Genomic DNA, 8259 nt, shown 5'->3' with positions numbered 1-8259 from the left:
TATAGATGCGTGGAAACATAATTATGGGATTGTTATATTATAGAGATCATAAATCTAGATATCCCATATTAGTTCTAGCTCTTCTTGGATTGAGTCTAAAGTTGACATACAGTTATAAAGCCATTATTAGCAGATCTATCCATTTCTAGTAAAGACAATTGAGAAAGTCATTTTGATATTGAGAGTTTCTTATCTGTTTACCTATTGATCATTATTAAGCCATAATATTTAGGTCTATTTATGTCTCTTGCAAAACCTCTGCAAGTGTCCTAGATTGTCCCTACTACTCACTCTTCAATGAAATAGTGGAGTTCTAAAGATTTGTTGCACAAGATGGTGTTGAACGTATCAACAAGGCTAGCATAGAAGGCATGTTCAAGCTTCCACTTGTACAACTTACAACAAATGATTTGTTCATAGAAGAAATTCTTGAAATAGGAATACAATCAAAAGACAATTAAGTACATACAAACCTCCTTAGTTGAAAGTAAAATATGTGTATAAAAAGAGTACATTGAATCCCAATCCATAAACACAATAGAGATACCAATGGAGACTTAATTGGATGTAGCATGTCACACCAAAGTTGTTAGAGTATGCTAAGCTGGTACATAATGTTTCCTAAAGCCACATTAGTATTTTACCCAGATCATTATCTACCAAAACTAACTATAGTAATCCTTTTGAGGATTCATTTCATGGTGCTAGAACTTCATTTAGTTCCACTTCTTGTTGGAGAAAAGAACAATTATTTCTTGAGGTAGATGAATATCACATCAACAAAGGACAAGACCCTTTCTAGAATATAACAAATTCTACTCCAACAAAAGATCATGGGGGTTTCACTAGAGATATTGAATAAGAGATAGACTTCTACTGCTGCATTAAAAGCATTGGCATGTTCTTCATTTATTGATGTAAACTCTCTATGACACCACCACAACCAACAAAGGTGTAAAAAGTTGTTTGCAATGCATGGATTTTTAGGATTGTCCTTTGAGAAAATAGAATTAAAGTATGGAAGTAGGATCTGCCAGCTCCTAAGGGAATCTTGATGAAAAATAACTATAAAATATTTGGGTGAGCTTATATGCAAAAACTCATGCTTCCTGATGGGTTTATGTACATAAATAAGCACGAAATAAGTGGTAAAGGGGTTTTTGGAAATAAGAGGGATAGAGAGGCAGTGGAAGTGAAAACTTCTAGTGTTGTGTCTACTCCATCTCAGAATGGGAATGGTGAAGGTGTTGTAAGAGGAGCTAAGAAGGGTGTTGGAAGAAGTGGGGGTGTTTACATTCCCCCATTTAAGCTAGCTCAAATGATGAAAGATGTGGAAGACAAGAGCAGTGTGGAATACTAGCGCATGACATGAGATGCCCTTCGGAAGAGTATCAATGGGTTAGTAAACAAGGTAAATGCATCTAAAATCAAGAACATCATTCTAGATCAGCAAAAGTCTATTCCTGTGTCAAATGAATCTACCTCTAATGATGATTCTTCTAGTTCATCAGGTTCGTCAGATTCTGATACATCAGACTAAGATTCTGAGAGTGAAACTGACAGTGAGAGCAGTAAGGAGTCACCAAGAAAGAAAAATAATTCAAAGCATGACTATGAGTATGAAAAAACAAGAAGAAAGAAAAGGTGGAGGGAATCTGACTTGGAGGATGGAAGTGACAGTGAAAAAATCAGAAGGAAAAAGAAAAGGAATTAAAAATCTTTCTAGTCAGTTATTCAAGGCTCTAGTAGACACCGTTTTCTTGGACTGTGACAAACAAAAAAATCACTCCCAAGTGCTTTGGTTTTATAAGAGATGATTATAAGATGCTACATTGTTGTCTTATGTATTTTAATAGCCATGGGTTTTAGAGTTCTATACTTGACAGGTAATGGATAAACAGTGTTAGGAGGAGAAAATATTGAAGGCCAAGTGCAGATTGTGATAATACTAGATCAATGAATCCTGTTATTTATTGAGTATTTCTTGTTTTCCATGTTGTGTGATGTACCATAAGTAAACTAGAAATCTAAATTCAATAAGATGCTCTATTCAATGATGATAATTTCTATTTTCTTGCCTGTGAAGAGAGACCATGTCAGACAAAATCAACGAACAACAAAATAAGGAGACAATTGCTAGATTGTGGTCTAACTTGAAAAGAAAAGGTGATGGAAAATGTTATTGTCCGTGCAAAATTTCTAAGGGGTTAAAGACTAGAAGACTTCTAATCAAAATAGCAAAGAAACATTGTATGCTGCATGGTCACATTGAAGGTGGACATGATTATCATCTATTGGTAAGTTTCTCATTATATCATTTTGACAATTTATATACATAATAAATCACATGATGATGAGATCATGGTCACGGTTTATTTATGTTTATCAATTTTATATAGCTCGAGCACCTCGGAGCACATGGTATGGATCAACACAACCCTGAGAATATGGTTTTCGAAGTGGACGAACATGGAGGTGTGAATATCGAAGCTGAAGATAATGATCCCATGGAAGATGACAATCATGAGCCAGAAAATACAATTGAAGATGATGGTACAAATACATTGATCCATGACTCATTTAGTACTCGCGCAGCTGATCATGATGATGAAGATGACCTTGATGTTGTTCATGATGTCCCTCTACTTGAGAAGGCATCTGAGGCCCTTTACGAAGGCTCGCAGGCAACTCTTCTCTCCATTGTATTGTTGTTGGTGAACTTGAAGGTTATGAATGGTTTATCCAACATAACAATGTCACGTATGTTAAGGTATGTCATATATGTCATAATAAACTATGAATCATGATGTACCATTAATATTCTTTATTATAACAAATTATATTTTTCATTGTAGATTGAAAGGTGAGTTTTTGTTACCACCATCAAATATTCTACCTCACTCATACCGAGAATTATCTGCTGTTATGAAAGATATTGGAATGGAGTATCAAGCAATAGATGCTTGTCCCAATGATCATATTATATATCACAAACAACATGAATTTTGAACTAAATGCCCTGAATGTCATATTAGTAGATATCGAACATATCAAATAACAAAAAGGGTTCCTCGCAAGGTTCTTCGCTATATTCCCATTATTCCATGTATGTAACGATTATTCAAGTGCACTAGCTTGGCACAATTTATGGATTACCATGCACACAATAGAAGTCAAGATGACATTATTCAAATGCCTGCAGATGGTTCAACATTTATGGACATAGAGGAAAAGTGGCCACACTTTGAAGATGAACCTCGTAATCTCAGGCTTTCATTGGTAGCGGATGGTGTCAATCCATTTGGAGAGATGAGATCTGTTTACTCAGTGTGGCCTGTTTTTGTTATCAACAATAACATTCCTCCATGGATGTCAATAAAGAGGGAGCACATAATGTTGGAAATGATTGTTCCAGGTATTTTATCATTTAAATATAGTCGTCTAAATTTAATTATAAATATTGCAGTAAAATGGTCATAATAATTATGTAATGTTTTTGTTCATTCGATTAGGTAAGTACCAAGTTAAAGATATGAATGTATATATCGAGCCTCTTATCGACGAGTTGCTGGAGCTATGGAATGGTGTCACTATGTATGATGTCTCTAGACCAATAGGACAAAGATAATTTCAATTCCATGTGATGCTTCTATGGACAATACACGATGCCCTGAGGCTAACACATTTTTGTGGTATGTTATAGTGTTTAAGTTGTGCATGAACATTATAATTCAAAAAATTATCATATTTAATCCAATTATACATTATCTTGTAGGTCTTCAAACAAAGGGAAAATTTGCATGTCCTATTTGTGGTCCAAAGATGAAATCTCGTCATTCAAAAAGTTTAGGAAAGCAGGGGTTTGATGAGTATAGGCACTTTCTCCACAAAAATCATAAGTATCGAAATACTGAAAAACATCTTTTCAATGGGAAAGAAGAGAATACATCAAAGCCACGAAGAATGACACCTCACCTGTGGAAGTTGGAATATAATAGAATTAATCATCAAGGTAATGCCATTCCATCTATTGGTTTGTCATAAAACATCTTTTCTATTTTGTTTTGTTTACTGATGATGTGATTGATGATCATGAAGGCATAAATGACCACCTTCCTAAGGGAATAAAAAGTTATCCTTGACAATTTAGTAGGTTGCCCTACTACGAGTAGTTACAAATTGTTCATTTGTTTGATAGTATGCATATTGGAAACAATATAACAGAGACAGTATGGAAAATATTGGATGGAAGGCGTGACAAAGAAATTTTTTTCAAAATATGTAGTGACATTCAGGATTCCAATCATGCAATGATAAATGTCATTCAATCAAATAGCCATGGTGACCAGATTAATATATGTGAGCTTCCTTGGTTATTAACGGACCAGCAAAGCAATGCTATAAAAGAAGTCATACGAAAAATACGATTTCCCACAGGATTTGCTGCGAACATAAACAATCTCATATCAAAGAAAAGTGAATTTGGGCCAGGGATGAAAATGCATGATTGGCATACCTTCATTAAGGTAATTCATGTTCTTGTGTTTTTAGTATGTATTTAAGTACTGCGCGTACGTGTACTTTTTATTATGTTACAAAAAAATGAAAAGATAATTTTATAATTGTTGCAGTACATTCTACCTCTATCTCTCCCAGACGACTTCGACAATAATGTCAAGCAAGTCATATATGATCTTGGAAAATACATGAGGTAAGTAGTGATATTTGTTTAGTTCGTTGTATAGATATTATATTTGTGATTTGTTTTACTTCTTATGTAATATATTTTTTTTGCGTCTTGAATACCTTGTAGGTGGTTGTCATGTAAATAAATCCATAAAGACGATATAAAATATTGGAAGACAAAAATTCCTCATTTAATGTGTGAAATGCAAAAGTGTCTACCTCCAGCTTTTTTCAATGCACAAGAACACTACCTCATACACCAAGTTGAGGAGATTGAATTGTGTGGACCTATACACACTAGGTCAATGTGGATGGTTGAGAGGAACTTGAAATTTTTGAAGGCTTTGGTTCGACAAAGAGCACATCCTGAGGATTCTATGGAGGAGGGATATGTGGTATACCAGACTATGGTGTACATTTCTAAATATCTTCCTAAGTTTGCAGCAAAGATCCACATGGATCGCATTTGGGATCCCAACACCATTAACAAATTCGAAGGGGAGTACTTGATGGGGAAAGGTAGATTGAGGAAAGTGAGAGGTAATTATAAGATGTTATTGTAGTTAATTAATTCTTAATCTTCAAAATAAATTGATTGTAAGACGTCTATTTATTTTTTGTACAGTTGGTCGAGAGTGGGATGCACTATATTTGTATATTGCAAACAATCTTGATTGGATGACGGTATGGATTGAACATTGTCAACATTCTGGATGCACGTTAACATGGGAAGGTGTGGCTTCATTGGTTAAAGAAGCACATCGAAATGGAGATTCCAATGTTACACAAAGGGAAATTGATTTAGCATATGGTTTAAGAGATAAACAAGTACGTATAAATTTATTAGTCACCCATGTGTTTATCAACTCACAATACAATGAATTTTACATGTTTGACATATCGCAGGTCAAACACCACAATGCTATGTGCTGCAATGGTCATAAACTTCGCATAAAAAAGTTGGATGACACAAAGAAAACTTGTGATTCTGGCATCACTGCAGTCTTTGAGGTGACAATATTTCATCAAGAAATGACATTCATCCTCAACAGTCTCAAAATCAATACTGTGGAATTTTGGATGATATACTTGAGTGTGACTTTAATTCCTTCAAATTAGTTTTGTTTGTCGTCAAATGGTATAGGCTACGATTGAATAAAAATGATCCTGATAGAACTATTATTTAACATGATAATGGTTTTATAATGCTATATACAAGGTCATTTGAACCAGTTGGGGATGAGCCCTATGTTCTTCCAAGCTAATGTGAGCAAGTATTTTACTCAGAGGTTCCACATAAACCGGGTTGGTCATTTGTTGTTAGACATGATCCAAGAGGAAGGCCGATAAAGTATAATGTGGTGGAAGAAGAAGATACTGAAGAAGTAGAAGATGAAGTGGATGATGATCACGATCGATAGTTTCTCAATGACGATGAAGAAGAACAAGAAGAAGAAGAAGAAGAAGAAGAAGAAGATGATGATGATGGTGATGGTGATGGTGATGGTGATGGTGATGGTGATGGTGATGATGATGATGACGATGATGATGATGATGATGATGATGATGATGATGATGATGATGATGATGATGATGGTGTTGGCGATGATGACCTTGATGTTCATGATGATGAAGAATGAATTGTATGAGGTATGCAATTAATATATTATCTATTTAATATTGACTTCATAGAATTTTTTTACATAATTAATTCATTATGTTTTGAATTCTAGTGCCATTACATAATTAATTCATGATGCACCTTTTAATATGGAGATGGAGATAGGGAGAGTGACTATTTATGTGACAATTTTTAAACTATGTTTATTTATGGAAATTGTATTTTTATTAGCTATGTGATGGATGTTGATTTAAAATACATATGTGATGGATCACATGTTTATGATGATGCATGTGACATTTTTTGAATTTTGTGTTTATTTATAGAACGTGGATTGTTTATTACCTATGTGATGGATGGTGATTTATGATACATATGTGATGGATTACATGTTTATGATGACACATGATATGTGATGGTAATTGTGAAGCTCAATAACATATATGATGACACATCATGTGATGCTTTTGATGCTTATGACACATCTTTTTATTATTTAATACTCTTTTTGTCTAAAAAGTTCATGTTGTGTACTATGTAATTTTGCTAACGTTTTTTATATTTTTTCTTTGTCACAGGCCGACATGGATCCATCACATATCGTAGACAAAGATGTAGCTTGTGACACTTCTACCGAGCAGGTAAACCTCATTGTAATTGTACAAATTAGATAGAAGCAAACGGTTACATTATTATGTTCTTTTTTTAGTGATTTATACTAATTTTGTAATTGTTAATGATATTCTTGGCACAAATGGATGTTTGGGGAAATGGAAAGGGAGTTGCAGTACCTGAGAACCTTTCTATGGATGTGGAATCATTAGGATTAAGCAATGATGACCCTAAAGATCCCACAGACCTTGTGAAATTATTTAAAATGCCTCTTATAAAAATTAGAAAAGAGATTTTTTCTTTGGCAACCGTGCATCCTACCACTGATGAGATACGATAGAGGGGGGAATTATTGTATAAGACAGTAGAAAACTTGCAAGTAAGCAGTAATGAAAGCTTTAATTATAACAAAAGTTCAATAATGGTTTATATTTTATTCTCTTTTATGTCATTAACTAAAATATGTACGTATTGTTTTTACAGCAATTTATTCGCCCTCATGAAAGTCGTTCCCATGATCAGGGTGTTGCAAGATCTTTAGGTGATGATGATTTTCTTGTATTATCACTTGCTTGGCTTATCACTTTGAGTACCCAAAACACATCATACTTGATACTGTCAATTTTCAAAATAAAGGTTCATCCTTGTTTACAATTCTTGCACTTTTCATATATTTAATGTTTGATATATTCAATGTATTATTCTTTAGGTGCTATCAATGTTACTGTGCAAACGCTGCCGCCGCCTCATCAGAGGTCACCCTTACCTATATTTGCCGACTGCAATGTCGGCAACACGTAGCGTGCACACATCCTCTAGTGCACCTCATATTGGCTCGCCCACTATTGGTAGATCCCTCTTTTGCTCTATCTTCTGTCATGTGTTTATTTCCCTTCAAGTGTTCTTTCTTGAATTCTAATGCCATTTCATAGTGGATTCATTTTTTGCAGAAGGAGATGCACATGAGGATGTGCCAAAGGCGACTACTGCTGATAACATACCATCATTTCCTGGATCTTCTCATATTGCTAGTATGGGAACGTTGCAGGCCACATTGGTGGTAAGCGACAAAGAAATGCTTCCCTTAAAGATACAAAAGGTTCTAGGTACTTTAAAATTATTATTATATATACTCTAATTGTAATTTACTTTATGATCACTCATTTTGGACTAATGATCCCATGAATTTTTTTGCAGGCAATGATATTTTCTATAAACATCTTAGTGACATTGCATTGCAAATATTTAGGCCCACCATACATAAAAGGTGGTACATCATATGTGAACTAACCCTTATCCAGTTTTGATTTCATATCATTGATGGAATAGTTTACCTTTGA

The sequence above is a fragment of the Cryptomeria japonica genome, chromosome 4 (assembly GCF_030272615.1).
Source record: "Cryptomeria japonica chromosome 4, Sugi_1.0, whole genome shotgun sequence".
Taxonomy (NCBI): domain Eukaryota; kingdom Viridiplantae; phylum Streptophyta; class Pinopsida; order Cupressales; family Cupressaceae; genus Cryptomeria; species Cryptomeria japonica.
The sequence above is the reverse complement of the archived record's forward strand: the minus strand, read 5'-3'. Positions refer to the sequence as shown.